Genomic DNA, 22,746 nt, shown 5'->3' on the forward strand with positions numbered 1-22,746 from the left:
CTATGCTAGTTCTTAGTACTTACCCTCTTTCTATGACATCTACGACTGCTAAACACAATGAAAATGTGTCCTCTTGTATTTGGTGGCTGTACTACTGCTGCATCTCAAGATCACTCCTACATTAACAAAGGATAAATAAAGAATAGCCTCTTCTTAGAATAGTAGAACAAGAACCGCCTGAAATGTTAATAAAATGTCTCTCTGCTTTTTTGCACTGTGCTGTTGACTGGTTGATATATAGCCAGTTGAAGTCTTTTATGTTTTGGCCATTTTTTCTGCCTCTTAAAAGCTAACTCGGAACTACGGAGTGTGCTTCAGTTCTAAGAATCTGAACGAAAATACAGTGCTGAGTACTGATGGCAGCAAACTGGCCACCCAACATGTCTGCATACTGCAAATTGCATACTCTGACCAAAAATTCAGTGGCGTGGTACTTTTCTATAAGAATTTTAATTATGGATGGTTGTACATAACCTTTCAGGAACAGTACACTTCCCTGATTCACCTGGTCTTCTGTAGTTCATAACATTTCTGATAGCTCCTGAGATTTTCTCTAGGAAATGAAAGGTGGGGGTTTGATTTGTTTTTTGTTTGATTGGTTGGTTTGGCTTGTTAGAGGGTTTTGTTACCGTTTTCATAGTACATCAAAAGCATCATTCAGTCTAAAGCCAGATAACATGGATAATTCAGAGAGCCCAGAAGTTGTCTCTGCCATAAAGTTTATTGCAGAGCAGACCGTGGTCATTTAAATGCAGGCCTTGCTCTAAGGCATTGGTATATAGCATCAATGATGCTCTTATTAGATACATAGGTGACATTCTTTTATGACACTGGGATTTATTTAGAGGAAAGAAATCCCCAGCTGATTTATTCATATAGCATTAAGGTTTCTTCTTATGAGCTGCTCAGAAAGGATTTAGGACAACACAGGGTCTATACTCATTTACAGTTCATAATACACTGGAACTATTTTCCTTCTCAGTGAAAGTCCTGTAACAGAGGCAACCATATCAATTCTTGGGACTTGATTATCAAGCATCTCCCTATAGCTGGTCTGAGCTCCTAGAATCAAGTGACTGGATGAGAATTTCAGCTTTTCTGTTAAGGAAATTGTAGATTTTCTTCCCTCATGACTGTCAACAACAGCTAGAAAATAGAAACCCCTAACCTCACAAATGGAAATTAAACTAAGACCTAAAATGGAGTAATAATTTTAAATGTGTACATTTTCAAGACAATTGCACAGGAGACAATGAAGAAATTATCTATGGCAATAAAATCTGCCAGAATACAAAAAAAAAATGCACTTTAACCTCACCTTTTGAAGTGGTGCTGCAAGTCAATGTCGATGAACCTTCTTCATGTTCGACATTGTAGAAATATATCTTCTAGCATCTGTTACCCATAATTTGCCAGAGGTCAGTGGCCCAGCACAGACACCTTCCTTTCCACAAGCAAAGCCAGAATTTGCAGAAGGGTGGTCACACTCAGATTTTATCCCCACGAAAGAGAAAAGAGATTTCTTTTGTGGCATTTTTGGTAATAATTAATACATTAATTATAAATACATAAAAAATTGAGTGTTATTTTGAATAAAGTATTTGTGTACCTTTCAGGGTGGCAGATTCACATAACCCCTCTACCACATCTTGTTGAATATTAGTTTTATCACAAAAGAAATAATAAAAATTACATTAGAACTCTGTACCTTGCTAGAAGTAAGATAAATTGGTACAAATGCATCAACAATACCTGTATGTGCCTTCTTTCCATGTAAAAAGAATCTTCACATTATATATGTCAGTCAGCCAACCCTCATCTGTAATTTCAAGGTCTTTATTTCTATTTTAAAGGGAAGATCTGTGAAATAAAGAATACAGTTGAAGTTGTGATGAACTTTAGCAACAGTGGGTAAAATAGAGGGTTTCAAGCTTTTATTATTTGTATGACTGTATCTCAGTATTAATAACACCGAGAAAGGTTAACTACCATATTAGCGCTGATTTTTAGAAAAACGTCATTTTGGGGAAGCTAAATAGAGGGGAGTAACATCAAGATGAAATTAACAACAAAGAAATCATTCTTTCACTGAAGTAAGCCCCACAGACATTGTAATGCAATTTCTCGTTAATGAATGCATTAATAGAACTTTACCACAGAAGAATCCACTGAATTTTAAACTATCATAGATCTTTGTTCAAACTGCGTATGACAAAAACATTTTATATCAATTATATATTTCATTTGCACAGTTGGATGAAGTAATGATAGATACTGAGTTTATTTCCCAGTAACTCTGAAACAGTAATTAAAATAATTAAAATTCTTTCCACAGCATAAAAAATTGACAATGCAATGTCATTTGCAGATCCATCAGGAGGCTCACCGATATGGTGGGGGTTTTACATGTACATGGCTGCTGAGATCCCAGGTTTGAGGGAGCGAGAATTTATACAGCGAGTATCTGAACCACAGAATGTTCTTTCCCTCCCTTCTTGCCTGTGTACCAAAGAGTTTAGCGTGGAAGATGAACAAAAGTGGTTTCTATTAGTCCTCCTCTATTGCTTTTAAGCAAAGAGCAACCCAGGCTCACGCCGCAAGGCAGCCCCTAGCCCCATGCACCAATTCCAGCATTAGCAAGAGGCTTACCTTCTACGGACCTGAAGGTTATACAGGTTACTTACCAAGAGCCCAAGGGCCACATCCAATTTGCATATAAACTGTAGACATGTATTATAAGTGCATATAACCATATTTGGTATGCAGATGGAAAATAATGTATAGTGGTTCAAGTTCATTAGCAACGCCAGCCTGCAGTTCTGCTCTTTTGTCCCCATCCTTCAGTTACAGGAAGAGGGCAGCTGGAGCCCACATTATATGACTCAGCAGGTCTCATCTGGCCCTTGGGCTGCACATTACATGCCCCCGCTCCACTGTTTGATGTGCTGAACAATCTCCGATTTCTAACGGGGGATGTAAACTGATAATGAGATTGCTTTAGTGCTCTAAACCTCAGTGGCATTATCACAAAGGCCATTTTCTGGCTTTTGCAGTTGCCTGAAAGGGAAATAAACAGTAGAGGTGAAAACAGAACTGTTGTGTAAGTTACAAGACAAACATGGAGCTGCTGATTCAGGAGAAAGCATAAAATGGTTGCAGTCAAGTAGCAATTTTGTTTTCTTCTGATACATGTCACATTGAGTATTTATTGAACATGCCGTTCACATGAGCAGTCTCAAAGGAAGTTGCGTCATATTTCCACCAGAGTCTTAGGAACAACAGATAAGCCCTGCAAATACCTAACAAACATTACAATAGCATATTGTACCACGTGATCGTTTTGTGTACGATCACAGCATGCCAAGAGACGCGCTTTACATCAGCAACAAAACCAATGATCTGTTAAATGCAACATTAAACAATCTACTAGCACTTCTGTTTCCAGGTGTTATGACAGTCCATAATTACTTCTCTAGTTCTCACTTAACATTTGGGCTATAGCATAGTTTCTAGTTGTCAGGCATCATGTAATTCTATTTTAAAATTTGCTAAAGAAGTATAATCTTGAGAAACCACAAACAGCAGGGGCCAAATTTTAATAAATATCTCTGTTAATGTCACTTCAGTAACATGATTCCCACTATTTTAATCACAGGGGGTCTTTAACATGCCTTCAGGGACACAGTTAAAGCCAAGAAAAATGTCACGATTATTAACTGACTACAAAGAAAGAAAAGTAAGGAAGCTGTTTAAAGCATTGCTAGAAAATTACTCTCTTAATTAGAGCATTAGAACATTGTTATACTTCTCTTTTCAGTAGTGAGTGGCAATGACGTATATATTTATACCAGGGTAAACATAGAAGACACTGACCTTTACTAAAATCAGCTGGTAATGATTTTCTTGTAACATCCCTGAATTCCTGAAATTTATCTGTGCTGTCCGTGCCCCCTCTGTCCGCTTCTCCCTGTCCTGTCCCAGGTGGAGGGCATGTCACCAACCTCCTCCTTAAGCTACGTGTGCCCCCATCCGTGAACATCCAGCAAAGCACTGGCAGGGGACTGAGCTTCTCTGCACCCAGGGGTGTGCTGGATGCAGGCAGGCGGCACGATACACAGCTGTGCTAAATGAATACACTGGGACGCCTCCAGGATGATTCGATGGGGGGCTTGAAAAGTACGTGCCACAAAACCTAAACTCTTCTGTGTGTTTGCAGCTCAGTCAGGGCCTTATGTAATGACTGAGGAATAAATATAGGAAAAAGAAACTCACGCCTTAAATCTCTCCTGTCCCAACAGCCAGGACAACAAGTTTTGCATCCTCAACTTCTTGTAAGACTGGCTCTTTGGCTTTTCACCTGCTGGGATGGTGCACAGCTGCAGTAATAGGGCACAAATTGCAGAGAACTACATATTTTTAGACACCACCATTAGATCCTCATGTTCCACATATCTCAACAGTCCTTGGATGACACTGTGAAGAGGAAGAAAAAATATGCAACAGTACCATACTGAGAAAATGCCTTTCAAACACTTCCAAAATATACCAAGTGTCAGAACACCAGCCTGGCGCAGGTGTATGGTATTACACTAACTACTGCATGCTGCAAGTGAAGCCTGCTATGTCAAGTACTAGAGACAAAAAGTGTACATAGCTGAGAGAAAATACAGATTGGTCAGCAATAACCACATACTTCCATGCTTCATCCTTATCTAATCCTCGTGCCAGACCTTAACTTCAAGATGTCCTTCTAGCCTCTGCTGAAGTCTCTCTTCTCTTTTGTTTTAATACCCAGAAAATTCCTGCAGGTACCTCAATACTTGCCCTTACCCTTTCCGCATACTCTGTCCTGAGCTGGTTAAAGCTGTGGTTTATTAGTGCCAAAGACATCCAGCTAAGTTTGACCATCTTATTACAAACACGTGTCACTCTTCCACCAGGCTTTCACTGGCAGTAACAAGGGTAATCTTCAGTTTCCAGCATCCACTAATGCTGTAATGAGCCAGAAACCAAAAATCCAGGAAAATTAAATGAAACTGCTTGTGAGCTTGGTGGGTGCAGCTGTATCACCGATTTAGTTTGATGCAGGGGTTCTTTCAAGAGACAGGTCACTCCAATCCCTTGCTCTCCTGGTGGAAACAAGAAAGGTGGAGAAGCCAGCTCTCCCAGCATGCCCAGTGAAACTCAGAAAGGAAACCAGTGTCAAATTCATGCTGATAAAACACAGTGTGGACACAGGTTTAGGGACAGGACAGATGCAATCCATTCTAACCCCACATCAGTTAGTAAAGCAGACAGACCGAGTGAGCTCCACTTCTCCCTACTCAAAGAATGAATGAATTGACTTGACAAAACTGTATTGAAGGGCGAGAACCAAGTATAGGAAGATAAACAGAGTAATATATTCTTTCTCATTTTTGTTAATAGTTCCATAAAGAACAAAACTGACGGTCATGTCAGAAAATGAGGAACAGTCTGTAGCTCAGTGACAATACAGTTCACCTGAGCAAACCAGCGAAATGTGCCTTGGATTGAGCAGCTACCCTAATCCAATGCAAAAGCTTGCAGCCCTTTGGGGGGGAAATACTGAAAAACAGAGCTCTCTGAGCACCAGTACAATTTAATTTTCACTGATCTCTGAATGGTGTCTAAACCTAATATTTATTACTTTACTCTAGGAATTTAATTTGATCTCTGTTACTAGTAATCAAATCAATCCATTATTCTCTACGCAAAGTATTTAAAGTCTTTCCACTGTTTTCTTGGTGAAGCAACTGTTAAGAGCACTTGCTGCCTTCCAGCCTCCCCCTGTAATACCAACCTGCAACCTGTGATTTTTCAAATCATAGGGCTCTATTGCCTACCCAACTAGGTAGCAAGGCTATCCAGTATTATGCCCATCATCTGCTTCAGTGAGCCACTTCTTGCTTCGCTAGCTACTCCATTAGCCTTTCCAGTCTTTCCCGTCTGTAGCAGGGCTAAAGACAGTGTCCATATTGTTGAGGCAATTTCTTAAAGAAATTTTTCCTGTACTTTTCAAATCTAGGATTTTGACTCCACAAAGGCTGCAAAATCTTGCACTGGAGGAGAGAGGGGGTCATCGCTTAGCCCCAGGCGTACTTATTTTGCCTAAGCTGCATACTTTATTAATAATATGACAGCCTCTGTTTTATGATATCAGAGTTGGGTTGTTTTTTTTTTTGGTTACAGAAATGTTCCAAATATGATCAAACTTAAAATGAAAGCTGAACACATTTCAGACTGCCCCCCTGACCCTCCTTACTTGCCCTTCTCTGCACGGATGCTGACAGTGTACTCCTCCCCTCCGAGCTGCTGTCAGTCTGGAGCACTCTGGGAAGAGCCAGTCCTTTCTTTTAACCTTCCTGTCACACCTAGGAGTGCCACCGTGGGCAGAATGGCATTTACATGGAAGGGGATGCAAGGTTCAGTAAGCTAAAGAGACCTCAAGGGGGAAGTCACTGTGTAAACCTGCATTTTGGAAAATTTCCTGGGAGACATGATCTGCGGATTAGAGCCTTCAAACATAAGTCTGTGGATTCCCAAGAGTGTTTGCTAATCTCTGGGCACATTATCAAAACTAATCCTTCTTTTGGTCTCTGCTGAAATAAAAAGTGAATGCACGTTAAATTCTTTCAAAAAATGGATGAAAATTTCTGGCTCTATGATATCCAGGCTTTGGATCCCAGCTGGATGGAGTCACCTTCCAGCAGTCGAAAGGGTAGCCTGAAGAAGGGTGGGGTTTGAGCTGTATCAGGGATTACTGCTGCTATCAGCTGCCTGTACGTGTGTCTGCTCAGCTTATTCTGAACTGATATTCTGAGCTCTCTCTCACATCTCATGATACCACATTGAAGGCACTGGAACCCAGAGCAGGATGTGTAAGATATTCCAGAGCTTATCTGTGAGTAACCTAGACCCTTCTTCAGCCTGGCTTTTTGCTTGTTACTGGCAAGTGCTGCCCATTTTCAGACGCTTGTTGCTCGTCTTTGGACCAAATCCTTACAAATCTTAGACTCAGTAATTTGGACTTTATTTTCAATGTGCAAATAAAGACTTCTATGAAACTTTGTGTGATTATACATATCAGGATTTCCAAAGCCTACCACATATGAAAATAATCTAGAAAATAAGAGAAAAATTAAGTTCACAGCTGCTATCTTTATGTAAATACATGTGGGATTTTACAGCAACATAATTTTTCGTATCTTAGGCTCCTTCTTTTGTGTCAGAAAGTGGAAAAAAATTAAGGACCTAGGATATCTCTTTTATTAACAAAAGCCACAGCTGTTAAATTTTCTAAATTTTATAAATATTAAAACAGTTATGACTACCTCTAAATGTTGGTAGAAGATGAGGCAAGTTTTAACTTTACATTATAATGAAAATATCACCATAATGAGAAAATATAATAAACAATTATTTATGTCTACACAGTACAGAAATATCTTACTTGCAGGAATTCAGAAAAACATATACAGTGGGAGTAGTCTCTTAAATCATTAGTCATTTGTCTGCTACTACTTTTGATCAACTGCTTTGAAACTTTCAGGCAATGAAGTTTATCCTTTGGAAGACTGTCCTAGACTAAACAGATCTTGCAAAGCAAGGATTCAGAAGAAAGGAAGGTATAGATCTGAACACACTGTTCAGTGGAATTGAAGTAACGAGGAATGTTACCTTAGGAGCATGTAGAGAGGAAATGGAGTCCATGTGAATTTCCCTGCAAGGAAGGTCTCAAGATAATTACACTGACTTAGAAGTTACAGTAATGTACTGTAAAATCATACAAGAGAATAAACTGTATGCAGCTCCTGAAGAAGAGTTACTATTGTTAAATAAAACACAAGAGAAGAGGAATTTCTGAACAATCTATTTTGTTTTGTGAAAGGACAAGATTTATCCCTGGCCTCTGTGAGCACTGGCTACCTGAATGATGTGGATCCACGATGCTTCTTCATTGCCTAAACCAGTATGATAAATTGGATAACATGCTTCCATCAGCCAGTTAGGCTTAGTTTTGCAGAAACTTCCTGTGCACCCCTACTCTGGATGGACTGTTGGGCAGATTCAGTAATGCTAATCTGCTTATTCCTTATGAACCGTATACAAGAATTGCACCGTTTGTGATCCAAAATACAGGTATGCCATTCTTTTACTCTAGTCAGTCAGCATGATCTCTGATAAGTAAATCAAACACTCTCTGCAAAGATTTTATAAGGAATTTATTCCCATTTTGGTTGCCTTCTTTTGAGAAGGATGTTACCAGCCAGAACACAGTTAAGAGACTAATCTGATAAGAGTTTTAGACCAGTAGGATTGTACATGATTTGAGGATGTACCAACACAATCCTTTGTTGAACTAAACACATCCTCTAATTTTACTTGTGGTTTGTGATTGGCTTTGGATTTGGGGTTATTTTGGGGTTTTTGTTGTTGTTTTTTTTCCAATCTCACAGCTCATGAGTTAGCTGTGGGCCAGGAGGTTTGGGAGAGGGGGAGTATTTTTGGTCCATTTTGCAATGAGTGAGAAAGAGGACAGTGACCTGGCATTTATTTGAATTCCTTACATTACAGATCATATACACAAATATAATTCATAAATGTCATTCTACCAAAGGCAAGGCATCTTAGCAGAAAATGCTATGTTATCTGATTACAGTACTAGTTGTTTAATTAATGTAATGAGTAGACAGGACAGTATCAGGCTAAGTAAGCAAGCTGCTAATCTTAATGGGACTCTGTTTGAAAGTGACGTATACTTCTGATCTGCTGATGGCTTTCGTTATGCTAAGACCAATGATGGCATATTTAAAAATATTCTACGTGCAATTTTGCTTTGCTTTCTTTATGTAATTTTCCTTACAAGATCATCTAAATTATTGTTTAAGTATTTATAGGGTGCTCACCTTCGTGGAAGAGAGTAGCTTACACTCTAAGGCTGCATACCATCAAATTAGATCTCAACTGCATACATTATCCAGGAAATTTCAGCATCTCCTTCAGCTTTGTGCAACACATTTATTCAGGTGGAATTTAATTAAACTGAACAAATTAAAGCTGACTACTGACTCATTTTAAAGCACTGGAGCAGAGAAGTAGACAGTGACACTGGGACAATTTGCAACCATCTAGGACATTTTCATCTCTCAGTAGCCCTCAATTAGCCATTAATAATTTTGAATTTTAAATTTGATTTGCACTGTGTAACAACTAATTTGAGAAGAACAGAGACCTGTTAAGCTATGCCTTTCAACAAGTCTCTCAGAAGGTGAAAACGCCAAAGTACACACTTTTTGACCCCTACAAGCAACTTTATTGACCAATACAACCAACTGTATTGACTAATATATATATATATCACCTCATCATCTTTGCTTTATTAGCTTTTCCTTCATCTACTCAGATCACGACAGAACATAAACTGTGCTGTCTATACCCAGATTATAGAAACTGAGGCTACAGCTAAATGAGCCCTTTGTACACACATGTATGTACTTATCAAATTATAACTACAGAAACTGCAGAAATAGAACGGGTATTCAGAAAATCCTTTGCCTCTCCCAAACAAAAAAGATTTGTTTCATTGTCTTTACCAGTCAGATGTAACTCAAACCGAAATCTGTAGCAAGCAGTTGTAAAAGGCCAGTACAAAGACCATATGTTTGCTCATTCCATGTGCTCAGACTGGCATACATGCCGCCAGGTTCAGTGTCTGAGCAGTATTTTCCCCAATCAATTGATCTACTTCTACTCTTGCTTGTAGAGGACCACGGCACAACCCTATGGCATTAACAACTCTATGAAAACCACACCTGACAATGTTTAACATAACCTGTTCTGAAAAGCCTCCGGTGAGGAAAGTCCCACAACCTCCACGAGTAACCCATTCTAGTGCTTAATTCTCCTTGCACTAGGAAAGGCTTTCTGACTGTCTAAACTGATCTTCCTTGGTGCAATTTCAGGCCATTATTTCCTTGTGTGCCAGTGGATATGAAAAATAGCTCTTTCCTTGAAACAATCTACATATTTGAAAACTGTTACTGTACCTCTCTTCTATCCTCCTTTAGAGAAAAAAAACAACCAACCACTAGTTCTGAGTCTTTTCGCCTAGATGGTGCTCTCAAGCCCTCTGAGCATTCCGGCAATGCTCTCTTACAGAATAACTCCTCCTTGTGTTCCCTCTGGAGCTGCATGGCTCTGCACTGGACCTCATTTTAGAAGCTGTGCAATTTCCAAGACAGCCCACAAAAGGTAAAAGAATTGACTTACAAGACTGGATGCCCAGAAACCTCGCTTCATAAAAATGAAAGTTAAACCAGCTTGAGCTCTGACGCATGGCAGGGTCTCTAGATACCACCAAAATGCAGGAACTGTAGTAACTGAAGAGCAGCAACAGGTTAAAGATTCCACATTTCCCCAGAAAACTGGAGTGTACAAAATAGCCCTGGTATATGTTCCCATAAGTTTAACCATATTCAAAATAAAATCTGTCTCTGAAATAAGCATTTGGAAAGCAGAAGGAAAACATAAATCATCATGATTGCTAAAACAAGTTAAAAATAATGGATGAAACTAAAAATGAGCATCAAATAGCACAGAACATTTCAACAGAGTAAAATAGTGCTCAGAAAATGTTCACAACATTTGAACAGCTGAGAATGATTTTCCCTTTACTGAAAAAGACCTGTATGGAAACAACTGCAGGAAGAAAAACTGGTAAGGAAATTTACAATCAAAATCACAGGGGAAGAAAAGAATCAGAGTTGGCAGTATCAAAAAATATAGGAAAAAGGAAATGTTCTGATCTACTGTTAAAGATCAGGAGCACTTAACTGACAAGGCAGATAATACACAAATGATTTCCAATGTTAAAATTTTCCTACATACTAACAGAGCCATCTTCAGTGTGGTTTTATAATCTCATGTGCAAAACCACAGAAGCTGTCCATAAACAGTACATGAGAGAAGCACAAAGCTCCTGTGTTTGACATGGTGGAGGTCTGTGGAACTGCTCTATACGCTGAGAGTTGGGGTTGTCCAGCCTGGAGAAGAGAAGGCTCCAGGGACACCTTTCCGTGGCCTTTCAATACTTAAAGGGGGCTTATAAGAAAGATGGGAAAAATGTTTTAGCAGAGCCTGTGCAATAGGACAAAGCATAATGGTTTTAAACTAAAAGAGGGTAGATTTAGACTAGATATAAGGAAGAAACTGTTCATTATGAGGGTGTTGAAACACTGGAACAGGTTGCCTAGAGAGGTGGTAGATGCCCCATCACTGGAAACATTCATGGTGAAGTTGGACGGGGCTTTGAGCAATCTGGTCGAGTTGAAGATGTCCCTGCTTATTGCAGGGGGGCTGGAGTAGATGGCCTTTAAAGGTCCCTTCCAACCCAAACCTTTCTACGGTTCTGTGATTGTATGTGTAGTCCTATACTTCATGAAGCCAAGAAATACTCATTACATGGCTAAAAGCCTAGGGCTACCCAGAAAAACTGTAAATCAGGTTGTTTAATTTCAGTTGTAATTTAACTACGCAGAAGCCAAATCAGGACAGACTTGAAAAGCAGGGCCGTCTGCAGAACTTCCCGTGTACTTTGATGACTGGAATTTAATAGAGCTATCGCTCTCTTTTGCATGAGTAACATTTGTTACCAACCTAGTTCTATTAGATTTGTAAATTGTTCATAAGCAAAGTCTCATTGTCTTTAATACATTTGCTGTGCGTAAGATCTCCTGGAACAGTTTAGAAAACTAATTGTCAGGCTATTTTTGGCGAAATGTTTGGTTTATGTGTTCTCAGATTTGGATGACGGGTGGTTGCTGCAGTGTTTCAACTTTCATATTGGCTGAAAATCTTCTTGCAAATAATAACAAATCCTCATCCCCACCCCCTTTGTCATGGCATGTCCAGGAGGAATTCTTAGATGCATAATTGATCCATCTCAAAGAATTAAAACATCTGAGACTCGTGAACATTTGTACAATTGTTCAGTAGAAGATGCTAGAAGGCTCATGACTGAAAATTAGTAGCCTGCTATGGAGCATAACTATTCAAAATTTGACACGTGCTCAGAAACATACTTGTATTTATTAATCTGATTTAAAACCTCTGTTTATTTTTGAACCAGCTGTGGACACTAGCTCGGAAACTATTTTTACTACTACATTAAAGTACAAAAAATAGACAGTGCAGATGCTATGGGCATGATGTTTGGCTAGGATAAATCAACAGATTTTATACAAAGCTGTACTCCCTTTGACAACTGCAGAGATTTGGCCAAAGATATTGAACAGACTGTTAATAGATCTTTTTGAAGCTATTAAGAATTAGACAGGGTCTCCACCTCTTTACTTTTGATATTAATGACATAAAGGCATATAAAAGTGATGTTCCAACTTCTTCAAATTATCATTGAGCAGAAAAGGGCAGAATGATACCTATGAATAGACACAGAAGGAGTTAATACACTAATCACTTGATTTGATGACTGTGTCAGAGTTCAGTGCACATAAACAGTTCATGAATGAAGCATACAAATGGAATTATTTACTAATAGAAGAGAGCACTAATGTAATCAATAAACATAGAAGACATTTAAGAGTTAAAATATTGGCCCAAATGTTCATCTCTAAAGACTGCAGAGATTATGAAAACACAGTCTGTGCAATAACTATGAAGCTAAATGATTAAGCCCCTTCCTAAATTCTAGAAATGTCACTTTTCAACTGTGCTCTCTCTCACAAACCTATAATGTATCATATAATGGAAAGCATACTTATGTAATGTGAAATAATATGCAAATAGTAAATTCTGCATTTACGTGTCATTATGCAATATTTTTGGTCTGGAATACTTAAAATTTAAAGTTCTAGTCTGACAAACATTTCACAGATCTTGTTACCAGGTATCTTCCTAGCACAGTTAATTGGGCTACACAGAATAAATGATGCCTGGTTGTAAGTATTTGCAGGATCATCCCTAAAAGAGACAATATGACAGGTTTGGAATTCAGTGTTAAATGCTACCTAATCAAACACTGAAGAAGTATCATAATAAATCATTCAAAGTAAAGGAGGACTAGATGATACTAATCAAGATAAATTATATTCGACATATAAAAATGAAATATTAACTTGAGCCATTCAGCATGGTACAAATGACTGGGTATAAAAATAACAATCAAGACAGTCACTCAGGATTCAAACCCAAAAGAATTTAAAGGCAATGGACATTATTCTGACAGAGATTGTATTGTTATTTGGACTGTTCAAGGTGTCTAGCATTTTCCCCAATAAGTGCTGTGTCTACCATTTAGCACCCAGAAAGAATTTTTTGAGGTTTTTTTCTTTCCAGTAATGTCTCCAGTTGTAATTTTTAAGGAAAAAGTGAAGACATGGATTTCTACCTGCCTACACTTTCCACAGTTCAGATTAGGAATTCTTTCCTTGCATTATACATATTAATGTCCTTGGAAGATAAACAGATTTGTTAAAGTATCCTTACAAGGTGATACTGTTTAGTATTTAATCAGTTATTCCCCAAAGTTTAAGTATGGGAAAAGACATCCCAAAAGCAGCAATGCTTCCATTTCTATGGCCATTGACAAATTTGTATTTGTCTACATATTTTCAAAATCTACTATCACTTACATAAGTATGTTTTGGAAGACAAAAATATTTTTCTTAGTAGATAATCCTAGAAAAATTTAAAAAGATACACCCAAACTGTTGTTTTCCTCATGTTATTAGATGTAACTCAACATTGTTATAGCCTTTGGAGATTAACAAGAAAATAATGTCTCCATTTTTTGTTTGTTAAAAAGGCAATTTACCTTTTTCTGCTGACAGACTATGCGTAGTTGTTTTCCTTGCTCAGCCCATGTATAATAGGTTTGTTTTGTAGTTTCTGTGCTCTTCCCTGCAATGGTAGAACGGGAAAAAAAAAAAGGAAAGTGTAATTCTAATTCCACAGAAATTAGCTGACAAACTCTTTAGTAGGTAAGATGCTCTTAACAGTTCTAAGAATGACCAGATTTCAAGTTCATGGTGTTGTCTTAATGCTTGTAAAAGCTATTAACTCTGACAGCCTGCAAAACTGAAATCTTTTTTCGTTACCTCTTTTGTAGAACAAATGCGGCTGTAGTACAAGGTTTCCCAACTTCTCACCCAAACACCTTTTTCAAAAGATCATTTATACAGGAGTGAAACAGTAATAAATTCTTGTGGCATCATTCCCTAGGATGCCACCATCAGCTACAGTGCTAAGTGGCATACCCTTGGCTAGCTGGAGAGCCATCATGTTGGTCTTGAGAGAAGAGCGTATGTCTTGAGAGTGTCAGGAGCTGGAAAATGGTTAAAGACATTGTATAGATTATTTCAGCTTGAACTATATCTACTTTAGACCTTATTTTTCCAACTCTTTTGCAGGCTCAGTGGGAAAAAACACCTGGTGAAGAAGAAAATTGAGCATTTTGAAATGTTCAACACTGAGCAGCTATTCCTAGCTGCTGAGCACTCCAGAAGTTGATGTAACTCCCGTGCAAGAGGGAGGAATAAATTGGCAGCTCCTCACCAGCTGGCAGCAAAACGTCCACCCTTCCACATCTGTATCTTGGAGGTGAAAGAGTGACTGACAGTCCCGTGAAAGATATTAGCTTATAAATGATCAATAAAAGTCCCTGTTTTGGCAATACTTTTTTGCTTCTGCTGTCAACAGCTACGAGGATGGCAAGCTTCTTTTGTCTATATATTTTATTGATGGATAAGATAACCACAAATATATACACTTTCATTGTTCAATAGGATCAATACCACTTTAATGTTGCTTTAGCACTGATTTAAAGTTGTTTTATTTTTAGAGTTTCTAGTAAGGAGAAAAATCTCTAACTAGCTATAGATTCTGAGTCCTTAATGTAACATGGCTACCATTTTAAGAGCAAATCTAGAGCGGGAAACATGGCTGATTTTTCTTTTTTTCCTCATAATCACAGGACAGTATCAGGTTAAATATATACATATATAAAAGACTGAATAACATCTATGTAAAAGTGAAGATGCTAAGCATTAATTTCATTGACATCTCCATCACTGATTCTTTTTGTGACCTTAGACAATTAATTTACTCTCTGCTTATACTTTGTTTATTGTAAAAGAAGTTCTTCACAACGTTCATGTTTTGGTTGTTGTAGGACTTTGTGAAAAGGGGGGATGGAAACTGTTTGTGTTCATCAGATAAACTAGAAAGGCTTGCATTTTTATACATTTAATTGCCCTGTGCTCTTTACAAAGAACCAAGGGGAGAAAAGGCCTTCTGATAATCAGTCCTTTCAAAAGCATATTCTGCAATGTCCACAATATATTTAATTGAATAAATCACTGATTGGGAGTATCCATAAAAAGCACATACTTCCAATAGAAATCTTTCATTGGGTATTTTGCCATTTTTCAGTTAAATGCCTGAATTTGTTCACTCCTCAATAACTGAAACACCTCTGTTTATCTGGTCCTTTATATCTTGAGCCTCAAGCCTCATCAGTTGACCATACAAGCTGTGATAAGGTACCAGGTTTGTTTGTTTCAATTTTATGGCATACAAAGAAAAATTTCACAGGCCCTGCTAACTAACATTTGGAAAAAAGGAAGAGAGGGACATGAAAGAGCATTTCTTTTAAAAAAAACTTGCAATCTGCTATCTTTGGTTATACTGGCTTGAGACTGTCTACAGTGTGGGTTAGACCTGCAGCTGCACTCCATGATCATACAAACACCATCCGTCTCTGTTCCAGGTTTGTACTCCTGGTTTGCTTCCATTTGTACTCCTGGTTTGCTTCCAAAGGAATGTATAGTATGAAACAGGAATAAGAGTCTAAAATGTGTCTTGTCTAGACAAAGATATAGGCTGGGCATGCATTTATTGCTTGGAGTTAGCTAGTATTCATAGCTCACAGACAGGTATATGTAACAGTAAATAGAACTATCTAGTTTCATATTTTAACATTTTCGGGCTCTCAGATCCAACAGCATATGAAAACTTACTAATATAATAAATGTGATTTAATTAAATGTTCACGGATCTGTGCTCCATTGTCCCCCTGAAGGGTTACTAGCAGTGTGAGTCAGATCCTTGAAAATCGTGAGCAACCTGTTCCTTTTCCGGCAGTAGCTAACCTAGGTGATACCACTGAAGCAGAATATTCAAACAAGGGAGAAGCACACAGTCCAAAGAGGTCTGTTAGTTAGGTTTATGCTTCCTTTGCCCAGTGTACCTACAAAAGAAAGCACTAGTAAGTGCAGGGAGGAGAGCCACTGCAAAACCAAGTTCTTTCTCTGATATTCACATCTTTCAGATATGACAGTGAAATGCTTCAAGGGATACAACTAAGCAAGAGCGAGCCATGGTAAAGACACAAGGCAGGCCCCAACCTGTGATTACAAACACAGTTTAACAAGCAGGCAGAAATCTCATCAAGTTCTTTTCTGAAGCAGACAGCATCTCCGTCCCTATAGGTGGAACTGAAATAGGACTGTAAAATTCCCAAAGAGGAATATATCTCATAGACTGCAAACAGACTGACAGTGATGTTGTCATACTCTGTGCTGTCCAGAAAGTAGATTATCAAGCACAAGTTTCAGAAAGAACACCTGCAGCAAGTTCAATGTGGTGTAAAATCTGATAGTGACTCTGTGACACATAAGCAACATTAAAATCAACAGGAGTTTCAACACCATTTGGGATTACAGCCTTAAGTCAAACAGCTGAGGTCCCTCATATTGTCACAAACCTGCAGCTAAATCATACTACCAATTTATCTACAATAATTTGTGTTCATTATGCCATGGTTTCTTTCACATTTTCCTAATGGCAATATTCATGCTGTTATCCAATACCTTATATACAATCAGAACAAAGTGACTATACTTTCTTTTTATGCAAGGCATGCCCTTTAGAATTCATTTGTCATAAAGGTAGAGTAACATTAGATATCTACAACAAATGCTAAATTTACCTTGTATTCACTGTATCTCCGCTTCCAAATTCACCATGTCTTCCATACTGCCAGGTCCTGTAGAGTAAAGGCATTGCAGGCTTGATTCTGAAATTTCTCAATAAATATATTAATTTTGATCTCTTCATTCTCTGGCATTCTGTCAGCAAGGCATGGCAACATAAATAATAAAAATAGAATATAATTACTATGGAACTATTTTGATGACTATGACCTCACATTTTTAAAAAGCAGTGGCTTGATCAACAGGTAATGCCAGCTGTGATTTTTAAAATGAAAAAGTTCCATTTCATTAAGAAATAATACAAAGAAAGTAACCCGCATCTTTTACAGAATAGAAAAGAGTAACTTTCAAGTATCTGTTATGCATGCATTTATCTGGATGTTCACATTATCCCATATAATACAATCATTATAACAAAAAAAGCTATAATCCAAGTTCTTAAGTTCTTCAGAGAGAGAAGATGGAGAACATAGGAAAGACAAATTAACCTTTCCTTTTCCTTCCTCCTCCTGCCAGTCTGGAGCCACACACTGGGTCTAATGCTCAGCACCTCCCAGGCTGCTGCTCAAGCCCGGAATGTGGAGTAATGTATTCAAATTTTTTCTGTGATAAGTCAACATGAACCCGTATCCCCTGTATATTGCTGGCCTACAGTCAAAATTACGTTTTCCACTGGTCTGCGTAGGTGTGGATATTATTGTCATAGTTCTCAGCAGTTGTACAGATAAACCCTTACTTTACATCCCATGCTTCTGAAAGACATTCAGCCTTGTCTGTGTTTGTATTTTTTAAGAAAATTGTCTACATTCTGGAAACACAAATACACAAGACATCAAGGTTTGCATTCACACTGGTTCTAGCACCCCTGCTCTACAGCGTGTTCAAACAGTAAAGCAAGAAGTTTCTTTGAGAAATCTTTGCTGAATTCTCCTTTCTCTTCCTCCTAGAAGCTCATGAAAGAAATATAATAATGAATGGAGAGTACTAAACCAAAGAAAAATCTTATTTCAGAATAATCGGAGGACAGGAAAGATAGCACGGTGCTTTTTGGAATAAAGTAGACATTCCAAAGCCCCTTGTGCTGTGAGGCAAAATCATGTCAATGCTTGCTTCACAAATACATCTGGTGATGAGGACAGACATATCCACCACAGACATGTAGCTTTTGGGGCTGGTTCCTGCATCTCTTGTCTCTTAAGCCTCTCCAATACAGGTCATGCAGGGAAAGAAGTGGATATCAGAGAGGAGTTTCATTTACATCTGCTTGTACCCAGCAGAGATTCCAACAGAGACAATATGTCACCAGCTCAGGTCTGAGGAACTATTTGGCTGTTCCATTTCTGCCTGCAAGTGATTTGGACTATTATACAGAGTTAGGAAGCTGTAACTCAGTTTTCTTTAGCTGTAGGGTAAAATGTTACTTTGGCATGGTGATTTACATTGAGATTAATCACAATCATGGTCATGGCAAACTGTGATCCTGTTTTGTTCTAGTGATTTGATTGTCCTGCACGTACTAAGTCAAAAGACAACTGAGTTTGTATTCTTGGTATTGCTTGAAGGTAACCACACTGCTGCTATTACACATTGGCTGCCTGAGTTAACTGATTATATGGTTATTTAATGTAGCTAGGTGGTAACCCTTATGTCATTATAATGATTCAATTGTTACAGTCCTAAATAAAAGTGGACAATTTGGACCAGGAGCCTGAACATCTGACAAGCTGTGTGGCGTCTAGATCCAATGTTGTGGTTCAGCACACTATACATATGTGAGCAGCTGCACCATTTAGCCGTGGATCCAGGCTCGGGCTGGAACACCCCAGGCTGGTTTGAACACTTCCTTCCAAATTCTGGCGGGTTTCAGCATGATGGTTTTCAGCGAGGCCCATTTTTAACAAAAGCAAATGAGAAACTACCCAGAAATAGCACTGCATATCAATTTTCTGCATCAATGTATAATGCAATGGAAACAGATGGTACATTCAGGCAGTGTCACCATTTGGGTTTTGGTGACTACTCCTTTTTTATGTTTGATGGTATATTTATTCTGTCTATTTCCATTGCTGAGTTGTTTCAACACCTGTATAAAATAGGATACCACTGTAAAGTGAGTGCTATGTAAACTAATCTGGGTAACGTATGCAGCTTTCTCAGTCTTGAAGTGATTTTCTGACCAATGGTAAAGCATGCCACTTTTGGGGGGTGATCAACACTGTTCACTTGGTTTCTAATTCCAGAAAGAGGGGCTAATTTATCAGGGATCGTGAAAAGCCATTTCCAAAGCCATGAAAGGTTCCTCCTATTTTTAGGAGGCATGTTTTGTGTTAAAGATAAGTCAACAGATCATTTATTTTGATATTGTATTCCACACAGTATTTGTATTCTACATTTTCTACAGTATTTACAAAAAAGGCCAGTATGGTGATCTAAATTCAGGGCACACAGCTCAGAGAAGATTAATTCAGATAAGGCTTGGGGCAACACATAGCTTATGCAATTTACTGCCACCATTTCCACTGAGTCTATGCTGATTAATTCAGCTGCAGCAAAAAAGTGACCATTGTTTTTTTAAGGGAGGAGCATGGTCAAGGTTGCTGGGTTGTATACTGATATTGTATAGTACTGAAGCAACCCCCTCTAGTGTCTATAGGCACTCAGAAATTTGCCAGTTAAACGCGTTCATCAGAAAACATCCATTCATTAAGAGATTCAGTTGCTAAAATGCGTTAAATATCTCACGCCCAGAATAAAATTGATGGTCATGATGAACAAAAGCAATGAAGAAGGCCCAGCTGTCTATTGTTAACGCACAAAGCAGTAGATTTAATTTCGAGGGCCAAACCCCCTTTTCCATTCTCCAGGGTCCCCTGCTCACTGTTCTCTCTCACACCCTTCAAGTCTTACTCTACCTTGCATTTGGTAATTACTTCCTGGAGCAAATATTTGAATCTCAGCAAAATAATAAAATTGCCAAGCTAGAAAGTATTTCACCTGCTCAGTCTTCTTTTTCTAACCCCAAGCCCACTGTATTGAATCTTTAAGTTCAGACATAACGATTTTCCTTCAAGTAAAGTTTCTCTTTGGGTAATACAGGCGAATAAATATGCACCCTCTTGAACTGTTGAGTGAGCACCTAACACCAACTCTAACACTATAAGATTCTGAGTATCCTCTCTGCTGTACAGCAAACTTCTACGCTGGATAAACGGATACAAGCCATTTATCATAAAATAGTTTCCCTGTACCCATCAAAGATAAATTACGACTAATGTGAAGTATTGCAACAATTCTCGCACCAGCTCAGACACATAACAGCTTTGGTAACTCGAGAAGGGGTCATTGGGTTGTGAATGACATCCCGAAAGGTAAACCCTGACAACTACAGGGAAAAAAAGGGGGAAAAAAGAGGAAAAAATGGAAGAGCTTATGTACTGTGCTATCTAAAGAAGGGAAGGAAAATGACTGATAGTTCCATGTAGTGCATGAAAAGGGGGAAAGATCTGAACTGACTGAAACAGTGTAGTTAAGAAAATAATCAAGAAATGGTCTTCTGTATGACGTAAAACAAATTATTCAAAATTTATATGACTTGGGTTTGTCATTTTGTAAAATGTGGGTATATGTTCTTGTTTTCTGTATTTATAATATGAAGTCTCCACAGCAGAGTCTATGGAACCCAGCACAGTTGGACCAGATCGCAGCTGCAGTCTTTATATTCTACAGTATTCATCAATTAATCTTATTTGTTATGTACTTATGATAGCATGGTCTTCTGTATTAGTGAGGTTGGTAATACTGCCGAATTTACTAACAATACATTTCAATCAGGTTGCTGTTGAGAGTCAGTATAGAGAGCTCCTCAGCAGCAGCACGAAGACAAGAAAATTCCCTAGATGTGCCAGCCACAGAACCAGCACATGACCTTGCCTTGCACAACCACTGTCTGAGACAGACAGAGAAAACTACACGGTATTTACTTCCCGGTGAAGGACATGATTAAAGTTAGATTTACATTGAGAAGCAAATTAGCACATTATGTTATTCCCGTATATCAGAAAAAGGAATGACTGTAAAATATCTTTGTTTACATACTGTAATCTATTTACCTGATATTTACAGATAAATAAAAGAGACACAGATCAGGCATAAATCAATGCAAATCATATGTTTATGTTCATCAATTGAACCTTATTTTTTGTGACTTGTTGATAACCTATTATTTCAGTAATGAAAACCAAGTAAAAACTTCCCCCAAAAGAGCAAATTCTTTTTCTATTTACTATGCAAATAGAAGCAAACCGCACTTTCTGTTTCTAATTACATCTCTACCTGTTCCTCAATCAGGTAAATTGCTATTAGCTTCTTGCTAAGTTATTTTTGGGACTATTTTGAACAGAATTATTCTGGTTGCTGTAATTAAGACTTCTAAAATTAATATTTAAATTTTATAAATGCTGGACTATGGCATCCTGAGAAATAATAATTACCTGTCTGATTGCAGAGTTGAAGTGAGCTGTTATGTGCATTTGACTCTCTTTAATCTTGCAGCCTGTATCCCTGTTCACTTGAAAAATGTTATTAAGTTCTGAAGCTGATTATATGGGTTGGTTTGTGAGTCAGACAGCCAACCCTTCAGGCATCTAAAAATAATGTTCTGTTTCTTTTGTTAAGGGGGCAAAAAAATAAAATAAATGCCTGTACCACTTTAAGCAACCTGAGCTAGACCTTAGAGTGAAAGCCCAGCCTGGTCCAAACAATTCAAAAACCTCACATCAAACCTAAAGTTCTTTTTCGGTGCTAAAGGCAGGGAACAGAAAATTCTTGATCTCCCCAGCTGAACATCGAGCTGAGACGGATGTCAGTATCTTGTCAAGTCTGTCTGCAGTTCCTCTCTTGAGGTCTGAGACTCTCTAGGCTTTGATAACAGCAGGGAATTTGAAGCAGGGAATACAAGAAATGATTAATGTAATTGCTCAAAAATAGGAAATAACTCCATCACAGGTTATTATCTGCAGTGAGGTTATGTTTGTGAATGGGAGAGTTCAGTGTGCATATATAACCCAGAATCACGAGATTCCTAGAAAACAAGAACTACAAATTACTTTAAGGATGAAATACCCTGAGAGAGCTCAGTTCAAGACAGAGTAGGTGTCCATGTGTCCATTACCTTTCATGCCTCTGTTTAGAGGTCGTCACAACAAGAGTGGATTTCGTCAGATGCATTAAGGCACTGATGGTGCAATTTTGTTTCCTGTTGGTTCTATTATTTTTTTTTTTTTTCCTCCTTGGAAATTATGTTCCTAGCCAAACGTTTTAATTTTTGTAAATTCACTGTACTGGGTTTGCGTGGCAAGGTTTTGGTAGCGGGGGGGGGGGGGGGGGGGGTACAGGGGTGGCTGCTGTGAGGAGCTGCCAGAAGCTTCCCCCATGTCCCGCAGAGCCGATGCCAGGCGGCTGCGAGAGGGACCCGCCGCTGGCCGAGGCCGAGCCCCGGGGCGATGGTGGCAGCGCCTCTGGGGCAGCGCGTTTAAGAAGGGGGAAAATGGCGCAATGGCAACTTCAGCTGGGGGGAAGAGTGAGACTGTGAGAGCAGCAGCCCCGCAGCCCCCGGGCGGGTGCAGGAGGCCGAGGGGCTCCAGGCCCTGAGCAGATCCCCCCGGCAGCCCCTGGTGCAGCCCCCGGCGGGGCAGGCTGTGCCCCTCAGCCCCGGGGA

The 22,746-nt window shown here is 38.8% G+C and overlaps 1 long non-coding RNA gene across 1 annotated transcript; it reads right to left on the reverse strand.

Annotated features, from left to right (window-relative positions):
- Positions 1-23: 23 nt before the first annotated feature.
- On the reverse strand, positions 24-17,085 carry LOC130155921 (uncharacterized). Its single transcript, XR_008824253.1, has 4 exons — positions 17,027-17,085; positions 1,753-4,473; positions 1,319-1,486; positions 24-116 (listed from the first exon to the last, which is right to left on the reverse strand). It is a non-coding gene; the product is annotated as an uncharacterized LOC130155921 (long non-coding RNA).
- Between the last annotated feature and the right edge of the window lie 5,661 nt (positions 17,086-22,746).

This window comes from Falco biarmicus, chromosome 1 (genome assembly GCF_023638135.1).
Source record: "Falco biarmicus isolate bFalBia1 chromosome 1, bFalBia1.pri, whole genome shotgun sequence".
Taxonomy (NCBI): Eukaryota; Metazoa; Chordata; class Aves; order Falconiformes; family Falconidae; genus Falco; species Falco biarmicus.